Source organism: Nyctibius grandis, chromosome 6, assembly GCF_013368605.1.
Source record: "Nyctibius grandis isolate bNycGra1 chromosome 6, bNycGra1.pri, whole genome shotgun sequence".
NCBI classification, from domain to species: Eukaryota; Metazoa; Chordata; class Aves; order Nyctibiiformes; family Nyctibiidae; genus Nyctibius; species Nyctibius grandis.
The window spans coordinates 73,363,378-73,380,597 of record NC_090663.1 but is presented as its reverse complement, the minus strand read 5'-3'; the positions used below and the strand labels follow the sequence as shown (position 1 = coordinate 73,380,597).

At 37.1% G+C, this 17,220-nt stretch overlaps 1 protein-coding gene across 2 annotated transcripts in view; it reads left to right on the top strand.

The window, feature by feature from the left end:
• The window catches only part of IL15 (interleukin 15), a 38,477-nt gene that overhangs the window by 8,695 nt on the left and 12,562 nt on the right, over window positions 1-17,220 (top strand). The gene's annotated exons all lie outside the window — the stretch shown is intronic.

Below are 17,220 nucleotides of genomic sequence, written 5' to 3'. Positions count from 1 at the left end.
TTTATCTCAAAGCTTCTTTAGCTTTTTCAATTCTAAACATGTAATTGCTCATACTTGAAACTATAGCTCACGTTTTCCACTGGTTTACCAGCTGCTTTTCTGCAGAAGTCATAGAAACAATCAGTTCAAAACTGAGTTAACCATTGATTACTCAACAGCTTCATATGACTTTATGCAAAGTGCCAGAGTGATTACATCAGAATCTTAGCTTTTATTAAAAGCATGAAAAATATAGCCTTCCTGATAACGGAGAAAAATTTGGAACAGAAACCCCACCAATGGAGCCTATGGAAAGCTGTGAGGATTAGAGCAGACAGCAGCAGTTTATGGGACAGGTGAAGAATATAGCATAGCTAAGTCACACACCTGAATCTCTCTCATGTGTTGAGAGAGTCACTCGTTATAAGGTTTGTTTCTTGTGTTTATCTAATTCCTTACAATTCTGCTGTTTGTATTCTTTTGGGAGACCCGGGTAAAAGATAAAAGATCACTCTTAGGAGATTATAGTATCTTCTGCTTGTTTGCTGGCTTTAGGTGTCTGGTAGCACTGTGAGCTAAACTACTGCATGGACCTACTTGTCACAGGCCTTTCAAAATTACACCTTTTTACAGTGCTCCCACTTCTACACCTCCTTCTTTTTGGTCTACACTTCTACCCTCTCCTGCATCATATTCCATCTCGCCACACCAGACTATAGCTCCCTGAGCCTTTGCCCCTACCTTTTCAGTCTCCTGTCCGTGTTCTCATAGAAAAATGCAGGTCCTGGAACTTCCCAGATGGTGCTGAAGATATATGATAATGACAGAGCAGGTCATGCCCATTGTCTTGAGCAGGTACGAGTTGCTGCATGCTAGTTGTTCCACAATGATCGCCTGGGGCATACTTGAGCCAAGTTAAGGTTATTTACTCTTATAAGCCTGTAGAAAAACCAAATGCATCACGAACTGGCTCCATTTAGCCCACACCCAGCCCCCCATCCCCATCAAGCTTTCCCATTTATAGTGAACCTGATGTTAATGTTATAGAATACACCTGTGGGCCTGCCTGGATCAGCTGCCCTGGCTTTCACTGCTAATGGCCTTGATCACCATCCCACAGCTGGCCACAAACTGAAACAAAATGTAACAGAAAATTGATTCTATAATTTTATCCCCACAAAACCAGGACACAAACAAATAAGTTTCTATTTATGCTGAGCATTTCAAATACAGCCAGCATTTTTTTTTACTATAGTGTTTCCCCTACTGCCTTAAAGAATATAAGAAGCCATTACTCATGTCGCAAGATGCAGACATAGGATTGTGTGACTATCTCAGTAAGCAAGCATATTGCCCTTTGGTTATAGTAATATTGCCTCTGTTGTAACTTACCTATTTTAATCTGCTTCATCCCTCATGATAGCTTAAAAGAAGTCACATGTCTTCTGGAAGCGATTTTGTTTGCTTCCAAAGCCAGTGAACATTTTAAAATACAACTTTATCTCTACCCATTTTAAAGGTATGTGCAAATTTGTTCATCTGGCATTTATGGTGTTACTTTATCATCTCTTAAATTAACCATTTTATGCTATTTCTCATATTTATACACAGTGAATCATGTAGCTATGGAGGTACAAACAAAGAGACAACATCCTTCCCAATAGAGCTTACCATCTAAAACCAGATGTAACATATTGCCATTAACACCTACGTTGTGCCTGTTAAAAGAAAAAAAACAAATGTGCAGTTAAGTTGAAAACAGTAAATAATGGTAGAATAGTTTACTATGAGGAAAAAAGCTGAATGGATTCCATCCACTGAGAATACATTATTGTGCACTCTGTAATAGTTTTGTAAAGATTTTCTTTGCTTTAAATCTTTAGTGATCATAAAGTTTTGAAGTGGATGATGCTTTTGTAGTTGAGCTATCTTCTCGCTTATTTTTAACAGAGATTATTTATATAAAATACTATCTTAGAAACTACTGCACAAAAGCTAACTAAGAGTATCCTGATAATGTTAGAAGTTTCAGAACAGTTTCCAGAGATCAGCTCAGAGAGGTATCACTCACTGCAGAACAGACAGGTAGTTACAACATTACCAGAAATTTAGGAACCAAGGTTCCCAGTCTGTTTTCCAGAAATCAGACCAGCCTTCCATTACCAAAATTACCTTGAGTAACTGAGTCTCTGTCTGTTGGCCACTTTGCCATGAGTTATCTCTATAGCTAGAAGAAAATAAGCCATAAACAAAAAGTTCAAATAGAGTAGCTGGTCCTTGGGAACTTGACAGGGAAGCAGTCAAAGAAGATATTAATCTACAGGCTCACAAATAATTACTTATCTTTAGTGTACTCAAGGGTGCTTCTGCATGTACTGAACTAGCTCCTGTCCAGTGCTAGCCTGTGTGATGCTCTTAAGTGGTGTTGAAGAAGGTTGTTGTTAAGGAGGTTTCTCAATAAGAGTTTAGTCCCGACATTAATCTTGAATATAAACAGTTACATTAACATAAAATGAGAACAAAGTAAATAAAGGGGGAGATGTACACCTCACCCAGTGTCTCGCTCCACTGATTCTAACAGCTCGTAGTATAAGCAGAGCTTTTCGTTATCTTAAAAGTTTCTACAATAGTTTACCATATGATTTGAAACTACAAATTGAGATTAAATTACACATTCACTGATTCATTATTCCTAATGTAAGGTACTCTGGCTGAATTTGACAGTTCAAAATTTACTTTTAAAAAGATCACTGAAATGCCACTAATACATATAATTCGTTCACTCACTCATGAAAATGAAATAAACCAGCCTTGATCTTGGTTGTTAATTGCTTTTCTTTTCTCTGAAAGGTGTTAAAATGCCTGTTCCTTACTCAGTTGAGTCAATGAAACTCTGTGCCAGTTTAAAGCAAGTGTTAGGCATATTTATCTACTGTAGAAATAAAACTCACTGCACACAACCCTTGACTTCTGCTGTTTAGGATACACAGTTCCATGAAGGACAACACAATGCCATTGAGAGTGCAGCCTTTTCAGTTTCCACTCTTCTCTCCTGACTCCCTTTCCATCATCAAAACATTAAGCACTTTTTTTTTTTTTAAGGACAATCAGCTTTAGGTTTGTAACTGGAACACAATTTCAATGCTTTTATTAGCTAATTCCTGCTCACGTTTGAATGAAGTTTCATATGCAGTATTTTGTTACATCTTTGTAATCATCTAGACAGTTGTAAACTAGATTTATTTTACTATACTGTAAGACTACCAATGTTGCAGGGCAAACGAAAGCCTCCAAAAAAGCTCCAGGCATATTCACTCACCTTATTCACCCTCAAAGTTATTTTTAAGACAAAAGCCAACCATATAATTCTTCAGTATAAGAGTTAAAATTTATCAAAGTCCTAAAAGGAAAGAAACTAGAGGTGAGCATGGCAATTAGTGTGCAACTTAATGGGCATTTCTGTGAATTACTGCATATCAAGTTTTTAATTATATCATCTTGGGAAGTGAGATAGTTAGGCTATAACAGGGTGGACATGCTCGCTATGTGAGAAACTTCCAAGAAAAGTAAAAGCAATCCAGGGAAGTATTGCTCTATTTCCTTTCTGAACAAAGTGCATTGTTGGAGATGTGCCTCTAAGTTACAGCTTTCCTTCAGTATTAGTGTAGGCTGCAGACTTGCCTTGTTCTGTCCTTGCTCCAGCATCTCCAGTCCTTCAGCCAACGGAACAGCCTAAGCTGGAATCAGGCCTTTTTTGCAAAGCCTAATGAAGATATGTTCTCTTTCCAAGTTTTCCAGATGGTGGCAAGAAAGGGGAAAATCACATAACAGACATTCCAAACCTGATGAAAACTACAACTTTCATTATTGTTGCAAAGGATAAATGGATGTAATATTAATATTTTCTGTTCCCTAGTTCCTGAGTGAGGATAACAAACTCTCTTCCATAGAGAGGACCATTTTCCATTTCAGAATGACAGACAAATCTCTATACAAAGATTAATATTCCTTTTCTTACCTGCTCAGATCACCATCCATGCCTTTAGAGTAAGATCAATTCAGTTACCATATCCAGAAGAGGGATCAGACAACAGCAAGAAGAGAGAAGCCTCTATAAAAAAAAGGGAGAAGCACAGAAAATTGTCAGAAGACAGTACTGAGAAACACAAGAACATGCAGAAACAGCTGCAGGAGTAACTGCAGAAATGGTTGGTCCTGCTGGAGAATATTCCAATTAAAACTCCAGTGCAGAAAAAATAATGACATGCTAAGAACAACCGTGCGCTTCTCCCCTGCAAGATGATGAGTCACTGACAACCCCACCTCTTCTTCTGCTACTTGCCTTTCTGCATGTATGCCGAGGACTGCAGGCAGAAATACTGTGGATGTAGTAGCATAGACTAACTCAAACCTGTGGCCTCAGTACTTGCAGGCACACACACTACATCTGCATTATTACATTCAGTGAAGTTTGAAATATTTAGTCTTATAGGCTGAACTTCATGGTGTAAGGTTTGCATTGTTGGTGTTTGGTTTGTTTTTTTTTTCTGGTAAAAAACATTTATATTTGACAAAGGCTTAATGCAGCATCATAACATGGTGTGGCACACATAAGAAAGCTCTTTAAAGGAACAGCTGCATAAAAACCTTCAACTTCTAGCTTCCTTGCAGACAACACTGATGCTGTACTCCGCTGGCAGGAGGGATTAAATTGCATCAACAGTCTCAGCAGTTTTGGTTCCCAGCCACTGCGGAAGTCCATCCCTTGTTTTTGCTGGTGTTGTGTCAAATAGGGAAAGTTTTTCAGGCACTTGAGGCAAGCACCATCTATACGTTGCTATTAGCCTCTACATTAACCATTGTAAACTCCTTTTCTACCTCCCAGCAGAAACCTTTTTGGTCATTCCAGAACTTCTTGAGATCCTCTCCTGTCCATTTTGTCTGGTGGCTGGATCAGGGCAGGGTAGTGGGGCATAGTAAATGCTTGAGCCTTGGAGTATTATGTGAATGGGCTTCAAGACCTGAAGGGCTCGTTCAGACAGGAGTCCTAATGGTCCTGATGTAGCTTGGCAATCTAAACTGTGCAAATACATCTGTCATCCATGCATTGCAAAATTTTGTAATCCAAGATTTTAGTATTCACTTAACTGATGTAATCTACTCATCTACAGCCTCAGTGTTTGATCTGTCCGCAGCAAACCAGTGAGCTAGTGATTAGTAGTAAACTATGCCCTGAGGTGAAACTATCTCCTTGGTATACTGTTTTAACTTCTAGATTGTCTCTGAGCAGATTTTTATGAAAAAAAGCTTAATTTCCATGCCACATAGGCATTTCGCTGTCATATCACTATTCAGCACAGCCTTGTGAATCGTGGTTCTTTCCTGATGTTCACTACTAGTTTTCTGAGCCAAGAAAGAATGGTCTCCTGAATGAAGTTGCTCCAGGAAAAGTTTATTCACAGCTTTTTAGATGGAGGAAAGAGAGGAAAATGTCAGCATGGTAACTTACTTGCAAACGAAAGCAGCTTCAAGTGGAAGTGTATTAGCACTCCTTTTTTGAAGAAAACAAAGCTCCCTCCCTAAATGCAATCTAGAAGTTTCACTTCAGCTCAAGCCAGGTGATTCATGAAGTCCTTTTGGAGGCACCATGGGATTTTGTTGGATTGACTTCAATCACAAACCCCCTTCATGGTTCCTAATAGATATCCTGCAGTGAAGAGGGCAGTGGGAGGAGGGAAAGACTGTTCAGTGCCATTTGTATGCACTGATTTAAAGAAAAACAGCTATGGAAATACAGTTATTTCAAATGAATTCTGTTATTTATAAAAAACCTAAATAGCGATACATATTAAAAAGACATTCTCCATGCAGGTATTAACAGTGCTCTTGCCTAAGCTATTAGACAATTTCCAACTAAACTCATAAAGCACAAGCTGCTATGAAAGTAATTGACTGCAACATAACACAACGCACCAGACCATTTATGTCTCATGATACACTTTGCAAAATTAGAACTGGTAGCCTTTATGTCTTGGCTAAATTCTTATGTGGGAAAGTACTTTTCCTCTCTCTTGAATCCCAAGTATGCGTTTCTTCATGTCTCCTTGTCACACCTTCAAGCAAACTTTTCAGCAAAGACAGAGCACCTTGATTTGTATGCTTTGTACACATATAAAAATAGTGAGATGACTCACTCTGACTTCCAGTTTCCTCCAGAAGCTATTGGATAACTACATGATTTCACTTAAAAAAAAAAAATTATTAACATGTCCAGACAAACACAATATTATTCAATGGACTACAGCTTTGATCCTGCAGTTAAGCTCATTTTGTTTCACACAGAGATGTGTGAAACCTCATTACCGTGTTCCACATAGTTAGAGAATTGCCCCATTGTCCTGCTCTCTTGCTTTTATTCAGAATTCAGAATGCTGAAGGGTTGTGGTATAATTTGGCTGATCTTAGACTTTCCCTGCATATTTTTGTGGATTTAGCCTTTCCAAGATACACCTCTCTGTGCTACTAAAGAGGTCTAATTTTAATGTTCTCTGTAACAAATACTGTGAATTTCATTTTGCATCATATCAGCTCAAAGGAGAGATGACCAAATAATATGGCAAAATTAAGATCCTGAATCATATTAATCATCCAATACTTCTCATCTCATCTGTTGTTGAATTGCAGATAATTTTTTCAATGTAATTTGAGAGGTATGCTATGGCATGTTGGACTTAAATAATTTTTTCCTGTAAAGAAGCAGTTTTTATTTGCCTTATGGCAGAATGAGCCTTTCACTTCACTTAATATCATTAGTCAATTAATTAGAAATGATTCGTGCTTCTCCCTCCCAGCTACCATTCTTCTTTCAAACACAAAGATCCAGGATGTGAGTTTTTTTTCATTGCAGATATCCCATGACTGTCTTTCTCTCCTTTCAATACTATGTCCCCTCCTTGGAATAATCAACAGATGATCCTACCACACAGAATAGCCGGTTTGTCCATCTCAAATCCTATATCCCATATCAGCAAATAGTACATCACCTTCCTTATATTTTGTGAGCCCCAAAAGATGTTTTTTCTTCTGCCCTGCTCTCCAAATCCCACTCACACTGCCACCTGGGAGCATAAAGGGAAGTAACCAACAGGGCTTGGGAATCACAGGAGATGTCTGCAGCAATGGCAGACAAAGAAAGGAGCAGAAGAAAATAGTATGTTCTCCGGGTTGTAAAAGTTTGAGTTTAGCCATTTATGTACCAGTCTTTTAACAAAAAAAAAAAAAAGAAAAAAAAAAAGAAAAGAAAAAAATCCTCAAAGTGCCAAATAAATTAGGGCTAAATTTTTGTTTAGTTGGCAGAAAAAATTGATTCAAGCCACAACAAGGTCAGACATAATCCAAATTCAGTGGTATCTTTTAATTACCCATTCTGCCTAGCAGATCCCCTTTTAGAGGTTCCTAGGAATATGCTGGTAACAGGTAACAGTTACATGTCCTTGTAAGTTTTTCTTTATCTTCTTTTTCATATCTTTTCCCATTTTAAGAAGCAAGAGTCCACATGCTATTACTACAAGAGATGAAGCTGTGATATGCAGTTGTCATATGTGATACGAGATAAATAGCTCCCTAAGAATGGTGAAGAATCTTCTGTAGAAGTGTTAGGTACTAGGCAAAGATCGCAAAACAAAACAAAACAAAAATGAGATCGACATTTGGTTTTGTCTTGGAGCTAGGAATTGGACTCCCAGAAGCCTCTTCTAGTGTGTGACACTAGTACTATGATACTGCATAATAAACCAATGCAGTGTCTCAAGACCATTGAAACCTGGCCTAGGTGTCACTGAGATTTTAACTGCAAAGTGTTTGGTTTAATAGCCAATCTCTCAAGAACAATCCCACTGTGCGAGCCCAGAGGAGAAACTAATATAATTTCTAAGGAGAAGAATGCTTGTTCACCTTAAAATCCACACTGGCATTCGGGAGAAGTCAATTCACTTCAATCTCCACAAATTCTATGCATGACTAGGGGCCAATAAAGCAATATTACTGTGTCTCAGTTCCCCAGTAATAACAATGACATAATAACTCCTTCCTTTTTGCATTTTGTCTGAATTTTTGAGGTGTTTTGTAATCTCTTTTGGAAAACATGAGCCTTTATTACAGGTTCACATATTTTAGAGTATAGTACACTAGGTTCCATCTTAGCGGATGTTTTCATTTGCCACCATTAGACAAAAATTAGAATAGCATCAACATAAAGTATGAGTTCTTAAAAAAATTTCCGTCTTTCAAAAATGCAGGTGATATCTCCACTTTTTTTCCCTAAAAAATGAGTTCAAACAGAGGCAAACACAATCAGTTTGTTTCAGCCAAGCTATTATCTTTTTCTGACAGTAATCACACTGATATTCAAGTAACTAAGTAGCATATAGAATTCCTGAAATTAATTTCTATTATTCACTCCACTTTAAAAAAGACAAAAATCAGACACAGAGTTGGCTGTGTGTTAGTGAAACTTTAACCACAATTTGGAAATGCCTCAATAAGTATTCTTTAACTGAGCTTATACTCTGAATGTTAATCAGTATCCTCTGCAATTGTAAAACAAAAGGAATATGAATATGCTACGAATTGAGAAATTCACACCATTAGGAGATTATTACAAGTAAACAACACAGCTTTGGGAAAACTGCTGAAGCTTCACAGTATTTTTTCCATTCATTTTGATCTCCTGTGCTTGGCTTTGCTCACTTCTGCTTAGCTCCTGCAGACCCATGTAGGACAATTAAACACAGGTAAGAAATTTAGAAAAATTTACATCTACAACATCACATCAGAGATGGTTAGGAGGAATGGGCAAATTCTTTTTTCCCAAAAATCTTCAAAAACCATCCATGTACTACCGAAATTCTGATATACAGTATGCTGCTATCAGGTCAGAGTATAACTACTGAAGAAAATTTACACCAGACCCAAAACATTGCTAGAAAACATCTCAATATATCTCACAGCTCTATAAAAACTGTAAGGCTTCAGATTATTAAAGGGATGCATTAAGCTATTCTACTTTGATTGGTGCATGAATCAGTGTGCTTGGTTCTCTTTCTGCTAAATTACATCGTTAAAATGTTCTTTTGTACTACATTCACCCTTTCGAAAAATAGAATTTGAATATACAAGAGTTAACAATATCATATGGAAAGAGTCCATTTCAGAGTAAGAGACACGTACCCTTATGAAGATTGTAGGTTAACTTTGAGATTAAAAAAAGACATTAGTGAGTCCGTCCGGAATTCATTTTCTGTTAAAGTTAAAACAAAAGGTTATCACAGAATACACCCTTATTTAATTTTCATGGTAAAACTTGAAGAAAATACAGTGAAGATATGAAATTCGGCCTGATTTTGAGAGACATTTTCCTTGACAAGTTTATCTCAGGAATACCCCTACCCTTTCATAAAGGCTGGAATTTTTCAATGTAACTTTTTTCAAGATGTGATGAAGAATTTGGGGTCTAATACTCCTGAATGATGAGAGAAACATGGCAAGTCTCTACCCTCACGATTCTGATTTATGAGAGGGATTGGCTTATTCCTCTAGCCAGAAACACAGTGTATGCGTATATGCTGGAGGAAGTGTGATGTGCAAGCTGGAGCTGACAAAGACGGAAGGAGGAAAGAGGAGAATTGAGGACTGCTCTCAGTAGAGAGCTCTGTATAAGAAAATGTCTCAGAGCTCAGTTGTGGGACAAGGCACATTGGATCAGAAGAGGATTTTGTTATTTTTGAAGAAAAACATACATCAAGTTGTTGTATTTACATGATTTTTGTCTCAGTTTAAAGTGGAGGACCCTTGAAACATCTGTGTCATCTCTAGAAGTTATTATGATATAATTCAGTATACAATACCGCTGATTACCAGCTTGGGGACGAAGGGAACCTTCTAGAGGTTTTATTCGTCACCATGACTTCAGTGGTGCTGGGAAATGTGAAAATAGCACCAGGAGCTAGAAGGTGATCTTCATAGGTTGAGCCTACCCCATGTTCTGGTGTGAATGTGATTTCTACCACACCTGTTCTGTAACTGAATGAACACCTACCCTGATTAGTCAGAAATGTTTTGGGAATATAAACCAGTCAGGTCATCACTACAGGCATTGATTTTACACATATTCCTCAGCTTATGCCGCCAGTTATCCCTGTGGGAGCCTGTAGTTTAAAATCAATCCATTTGCTTTCATTTCCTTACCATGTAGAAGGAAGGAACTAGGAGCTAGAGAGCATCTAGGGAAAATCTAGTGAAGTGCTATGAAGCACTTTAATTCCCCATGGGCGTAAACCCAGTTGAAAATTCTGTTATGGGTACCTGCTGTTATCATTTGCATTCCCTGTAGCCGATCAGAACACAAAGTGTAGCTCTCCGTTCTAGCATTCGAATTTGAGAAAACAATCTTCAGCAGTTGGATACCCTGAGGATATATAATCCAGGCAGCTTTACTGACTTCCCTGCTCTCTCTCTTCTGTTATCCCATACTCAAAAACACTTGCCTTGTGCATTGTACTCAAAAAACCCTATGCTACTAACATTTGTTATCTTGGTTAGGGATTATCTAACAGTACCTGAACACGTTAGAAATGTATGGTGATACAATAGAAATGTCTAGAGCATGTACTCTACTGATACATTCACTCTTCAAGTATCTATGAGACTTTTTCTTCCCAAGGGAATCTTTGTGAAACTTTTCTCATGTTCTGCTTTTGAAACTCCTTCTTTTTCCTGTCTTCCTTTTTTTTTTTTCTTTTTTTGAGGGACAAAACCCCCACTCATCTCCTGCCCTCATGGAACTGAAAATATCTCTCGGATTCATAAGATTTTATAGATGCCTGTAGATTATTTTGCATAATTTAAATGACACATGAATATTTCAAGCCTCATTTTAAACTGTGTGTGATTTCAAGATACATGGGTCATAGCAAGGACAAAGTAGTTTTCTAGTAGTTTTCATCCAGCTAAAGATGAATGACTTGACAATAATGCACATTTATGTAGTGTGCATATGTGACAATTTTTAACAAGAAACTAATAGATAATTTGATTACCATTCTGAGTAAGATACAGCATTGAAAGTGAACTGATATATAAATGTCGAGAAGGCCAACTCAAGCTCTGTATTACACTTCGTCGAAGTAACTTTTCAACGATAAGGTGATCCCACAAGATGCAGAGTTCGTAGTGACCCTTTGTGCATTCTAGGATCTGAAGTTTTTTGCCAGTACCTTTCCGAACAGATCAGTGCTCATCCTGTATCGAAAGTAAGGTAGCATCCAAGAACTGGGACAGACTGATTTATCTCAAAGCATTTTAAGACACCTGTTTTGTCCAGACTTAAATATCAGCAAACAAAAATACCTTCATTTAAATGATGGATCTTAATTTTGATTTCTGTTTACACTTCACTTATTTTCTATTTTCTCTAGTTCACATAACCACTAAAAATTTTTTGCAAATGAAAGAAACCTTTACTTTAAATGTACTACTTCATATTTCTAACCAGAAAAAAAATAACATGCCATATTTCTTAAGCAATTTTGTAAGTTATACAGTCAGATTCTTAACAGTTACACTGTTTTTATCCTAGAAGATTGTGAATTATGCTTTTTTTTGCTTTCTAGTTTGTTTCATATTTTGCTTACAACTTTTGCTAGTCTCCATTCCAAAGAAGTGGGAATGGAAGTAAAACGCTTAAAGAATATTTGAATCTTGTCTTGTATGAGTTAAATATGAGTAGCTAACTCATTTCTGACATAGAAGAAAAAAAGGAGCTTTCTCAAAGTAATAGGTTATTCTTTTTGCTCAGTATCCCTCAGATTTTCTGAAGGACATGGAAGCACCTTTGTAAAAATATGCTAGGCATTTGAGTAGTATAAATGCCTCATTTACTGAAACCAATAGGATAAACTGATATTTATCATCCTTTCAGCTGACCACAAGCTTGTGTCTATGGGATGCAACTTTGCTATATACTCTGAAGAATTCTACAGGTGCCTGCCTTGGTGCCAAAAAAAATCTTGAAAGTATGGCACACTGTCCCAAGTATTTAGAATTAGGAAATGATAGCCCTTCCATGCATATTTTGTTCATAGTTTGCAACTAAGAAAGAAGAAAGTTTGTTTTTTCTTTTCTAACTAGGTTGCTCATTTGAAATAGCTATTTCAAATGATGAAAATGTTCTCACAGTGCTTGGTGAACTGAAACAAAAATAAATTAGACCAAACCCACAAAGAAATGAAATACTTGTTTTCAGGAAAATACCAGCATTTGTTCCATTGTAATGTCTGAAAATAATACGTATGTTTTCTCAAGACAATGACATTGTGACTTTTAGAAAGCTCAAGCTGATCAAAAAAATGAAAGATATGTTCCCTTAGATTATACATGCTTGCAAAAGCTGTACTCTTTAGAAAAATACAGTATGCAGAGGCCTCATCAATGTAATATTTTGCATTTTTAAATTACATACCATCATATTTTAAGTTTAGAACTTAACATTGCCTGTCAAAATTTGAAATGTGAGCTGTAAAAAAATATTTACATAGAGGAAACTGATACATAAAATTCTAAAAATCCACTAAAAAGCAAATATTTATCTGTGCTGATAAACAGCAGGGAAAAAAGGCTAGAGAAGTAACATACTTGAAAACACTAGCCCCAAATCTGACAAGCTTTACTTCATTCTCCTTTGCTGGAGAATGAAGGCTGTATCAGAGAGGTATCAGTATACTCTTCCCTTGGCATTCACAACCAGCTGCGGTTGCAGACATCAGGCCTAGAGGACTTTTTCTCACAGTCAGCTCTGTTATTCCTAAATTTGATGTGCTTCTCTAATTCATATCAGGAACATGTACCTAATTTTTAACCTATAAGGACTTTCTCATCTGCCTGTTACAACTTACCCAAAAGATACATACTACCTGGAGACCAGCAAGGGGCTAATGAAGAGTCATTATGCTGGCTGTGACATACTTCTTACAACAGGATTTTCTGCAGGCCTTTGAGTGTACAGAAGCTGTGTAAAGAAGCTTTAATATAAAACAGGTTTTCAACAAGACAACTCCTGCATAGCTACTCTGATGCAAAACTGTTATTGGCTGCCTATACAGCTCTGAGACAAAGATCGGTAATGTCAGTCAGGCTCTGGAAGCAAAAGGTAGAAAACCCAATGGGGAAAAAAAAGCAGAGACAGCAACTTGCAGGCTCAATATCCAAGTATAAAACAAATAATAGTATTAAATCTGGCCTAATCAACTTGCAAGAAAGATTTTCTGAGATGGCATACAGCAGGGGTACTGGTGAGTGGCAGGAATGGATAGTTCGCTTTGGAAAAATCAAACAGATGTAAAATTTTGAAAAAAAAAAGAAGAAAGTTTTATTTTCTGGGACTGAAATGGTGCTGGACCTGGTCTTGAAGAAGTGTTGAAAACTTCTAGGTGTATGTTTCTCAGGAGAAGGAGTCTAGTTCATAGTTCAGGAGTTCAACTTCTGACAAAGAGTTGGAGCAAAAATCAGTGAGCTCAGTTAGATATGTAGTAGTTCTTGATTTTAGGAAAGGAAAGTCTAAAATTCTTCAGTATGCACATTTCAGCCATACTCTCTGCTATGCTGATTGTCCAGTTTGCATGTCTTATGGAGAGGGCACTAGTAACATTGGTGAAAGTGCCTATTGCGCTATCTTGATCCTCAGAAAAAAAAGTGTTTGCATTGATGACAACTCTGGTTTTGGTTTGGGAATTGCTGTAATCTTTGAAAGTAGCAAGAGTGTGCTGGTGTGTTCGTTTTGACCTGAGATAGGTGTAACACAACCTCATTTTGTTCTGATTTTGTTCCCATGTGGAAATAGGCATCCAATGCTATCAGTTAAGGTTTCAAAAAAAAAAAACCAAAGTGGAATGCTTATGCCAACAGAGTCCGCTGGTTCCTTGGCCTCTTGAGGTCTCACACTGAAATGCCCTGAGATTTATTATTAATAGCATGAGTCATGGAGAATGCAATCATAAGACCTCAGTGTAAAGCTAAGTCTTAAGGTCTTCAAACGTTTAGTCATGGAAGTTTCAGAAGCCAGGTAGCAGCTTGGGACTCATCTGTGATAATTCATGTGAATTTTCCTTACTGCTTTCATTTCGGTTGCGTTCTGCCACATGTTTCTATGTGCAGTATGCATGATGCATATTTTGGCTTGAAGACCAGAAGGTGCCAGGCTGTATTTTGGCTTCAGGACCAGAAGGTGCCAGGCTGTATGTGAATGGCCATATTTTTGGTGATTTCTAAATTTGATTCTAGCTTTACCAACCATGTGGACCTTAAATGGCATTTGAGTGAATATCTGCCAAAACCAAAATTTGTTAGCTCTTCTTAGAAAGACAACAAAGTAAATCAGTTTGCAATGTTGTGCTTCCATTCAGGACTAATAGGTACCTTCCTTTGGTGGCAAGCAAGCAGTAAGTAGTTGTGGTGGGAGAGCAAAGAAAAGCCTATATAAGACGGCAGGGCTCTATTGCCTTTAGCAAACCGAGTATTGTTCAGGCAAACAGTATGATGCACAGTTATTAATATCTTTGGTAAATTTTTTTTTAAAGAGAGACTATGATTGTGAGGCAGATCAAACACTCTATCAGCCCTTGCTTAGAATAACATGACATAGAACTAAATTCTAGCTTTACCATTCAAAAGTGATGGAAAAATCTTGCTTGAAAAAAAGACTATGGTGAAATATTATCTTTAGCTTATCCTCCTCTTACGCCTTCCCACAAGGTGGAACGTGGCACATTTACTAAACCAGTTACCTACAGCTGAATCAGGCATTTATTTCAGTGGGAGCTGCTGAAAGCAGTCTGTTTTGAAAATAAGACTAAATTTTTTTTCCCAATTGATTGATGTTTATCTGAAGATGCACACTTTCCAATCTGTAAGAAGTATTAATTTTTCTGGCAGGCTACGTTATCTCCCAAAATGTTTCTTGTACTTAGCAAGAGTAATTATAATTCTGTAAATAATATATATACATATATATGAACTTAATAGAATTGAATTACTTTTTGCAACGTGGTCATGGGTTAAACTTACAATGTGTATTTCATCTCTTACAGTTTATCTTGCATCTTGTATGAGCATATCAGAAACATTTATTATCGTTTAATTACTGTCAACAAAGTGATTTGCTTTTGGCCTAACATCTTGTATGCTAAATCAATGAAGTAAGCAATCCCAGAGTGCAGACCTGTAATTTTATCCAAGAGTTTACTCCTTTTCAGTAATATTGTTCCACACAGCTTTATAATATAAAGGCACCAGGGATTTATTTGTGCTTTGCAGTATCGCAAATTATTTTATATACAACTGCTTTTAACATCCCCATGAAACACTTTTTTCAGTCTTTTTAAAAACACTTTTGTCTAAATGAATGTACTCGCTAGTAGACTCACCCTGTTGAAGTTTTCTGGATGAGTGCTGTGCTGCACTGTTAAGACCTATGACTACCATTTACTACTTTTTTTTTTTTTTAAGAGCTACGATACAGAAACCAGCTTAATATAATTTAGTATTGCTCCAGCTCTCATTAGTTTGCACACACACAACCTCTTCCATTCCTCTATACATTCTGGGTTTGGCTGCTAAGAAATGAAGGAAAACCATCACCCATACAAATGCAGCCAGGCTTTCTCAGTGACATCCATTGACAGGACAAGGGGCAACGGGTGCAAGCTGGAACACAGGAGGTTCCACATAAATACGAGGAAAAGCTTCTTTACGGTGAGGGTAACTGAACACTGGAACAGGCTGCCCAGAGAGGTTGTGGAGTCTCCTTCTCTGGAGACATTCAAAACCCGCCTGGACGTGACCCTGTGTGATATGATCTAGGTAGTCCTGCTCCGGCAGGGGGATTGGACTAGATGATCTTTTGAGGTCCCTTCCAATCCCTAACATTCTGTGAAACCTCAAATAATGACAACTGCTGTACTGCACTCAACACTTGCATACATACAGAAAAAGTGGTTCAGCATGCAGTCTTATGATTTGTTACATTCCACAAAAATACAATCAAAATTTACATGAAGGGGGGAGGCTTCTGTAGCACACACTAGAGCTTTTCCAATAATTAGTTTTCCTATATCCTGAGGCAAGAAACTAAGGATGATTGTTCAGTTGCTGTAAGTCTTACTTCATTGCTATTTATAAGTGATTTAGAGTAATATAAAGCAGAAATAATTTCCTTTCCAAATTTGTTTGCCTTTCCTATGCAGAAATATGAAACAAATCTACAGTAGAGATATTTTGTTCTTCTTTCTTTGAATCCTGATACTAATTTTTTTCTGCCTATTGATCTGTTTACAATATTACTTATGGAAGTTTTTGTGCTGCTTTCTGTGGTTGTTCAATAAATCTGTTTTTCCCAGGTTAACATTTTGGTCAAATTCTCAGTAATTCTGGAAATGGAAATAACTTCATTGGTTTCAGTAAAGCTATGGCAATTGACACACGTTAGGATTTCATTCTGCTCTTCAAAGAAGAATAAAAGCACAAGAAAAAGTAGAGTATTTCAAACTACACCCTGCCTGTTTACATCATGATCCAGTAAATTCCAGTAAAAGTATCACTGTAAGAGAGGGTCATAGATTATAATTTTCCTTTTTAAAAAAAAGCTCTGAAAATACTGCCTTACTTTACCATTTTGAGAACCGCATTTGCTATTTCTAGTCTTCTATCTATTACAAGTGTGCTACAGACTTCTATTAGCATATGATATTATTCACAGTCTCTGAGCTGAGTATTTTGCTAAGACTGAGATATTATTTGTCCAGCAGTTGCTCCTGTGATAACTATTCCATAGGCTCAGAATCTCCAACTTTTATGCATCAGCATGACATCCTTTCTATTTTTTACTGTTTAAGTTTCTATGTTTGGCACTGTTTCAGATGTTATCCTACCCCTAAATGCACAAAAATTTTATTCGTAATTGTATTTTAATTCCCCATTGGATATTCATTGCCATGGCATAAAAACATCACAAATAATATTTACAGGGAGTGCCTAACAGCATATATAGATCAGGACACATTTTGCTAAACAAACTTCAGCACTGACTAGTTCTGGCTCTTTTTTTTTTTTTTTCCTGTTTTATTAACGTCCTTTACATTTCAAATCTCCTGTGATTCAACTGCTTACTGATCTGGGAGAATATACTCTGAA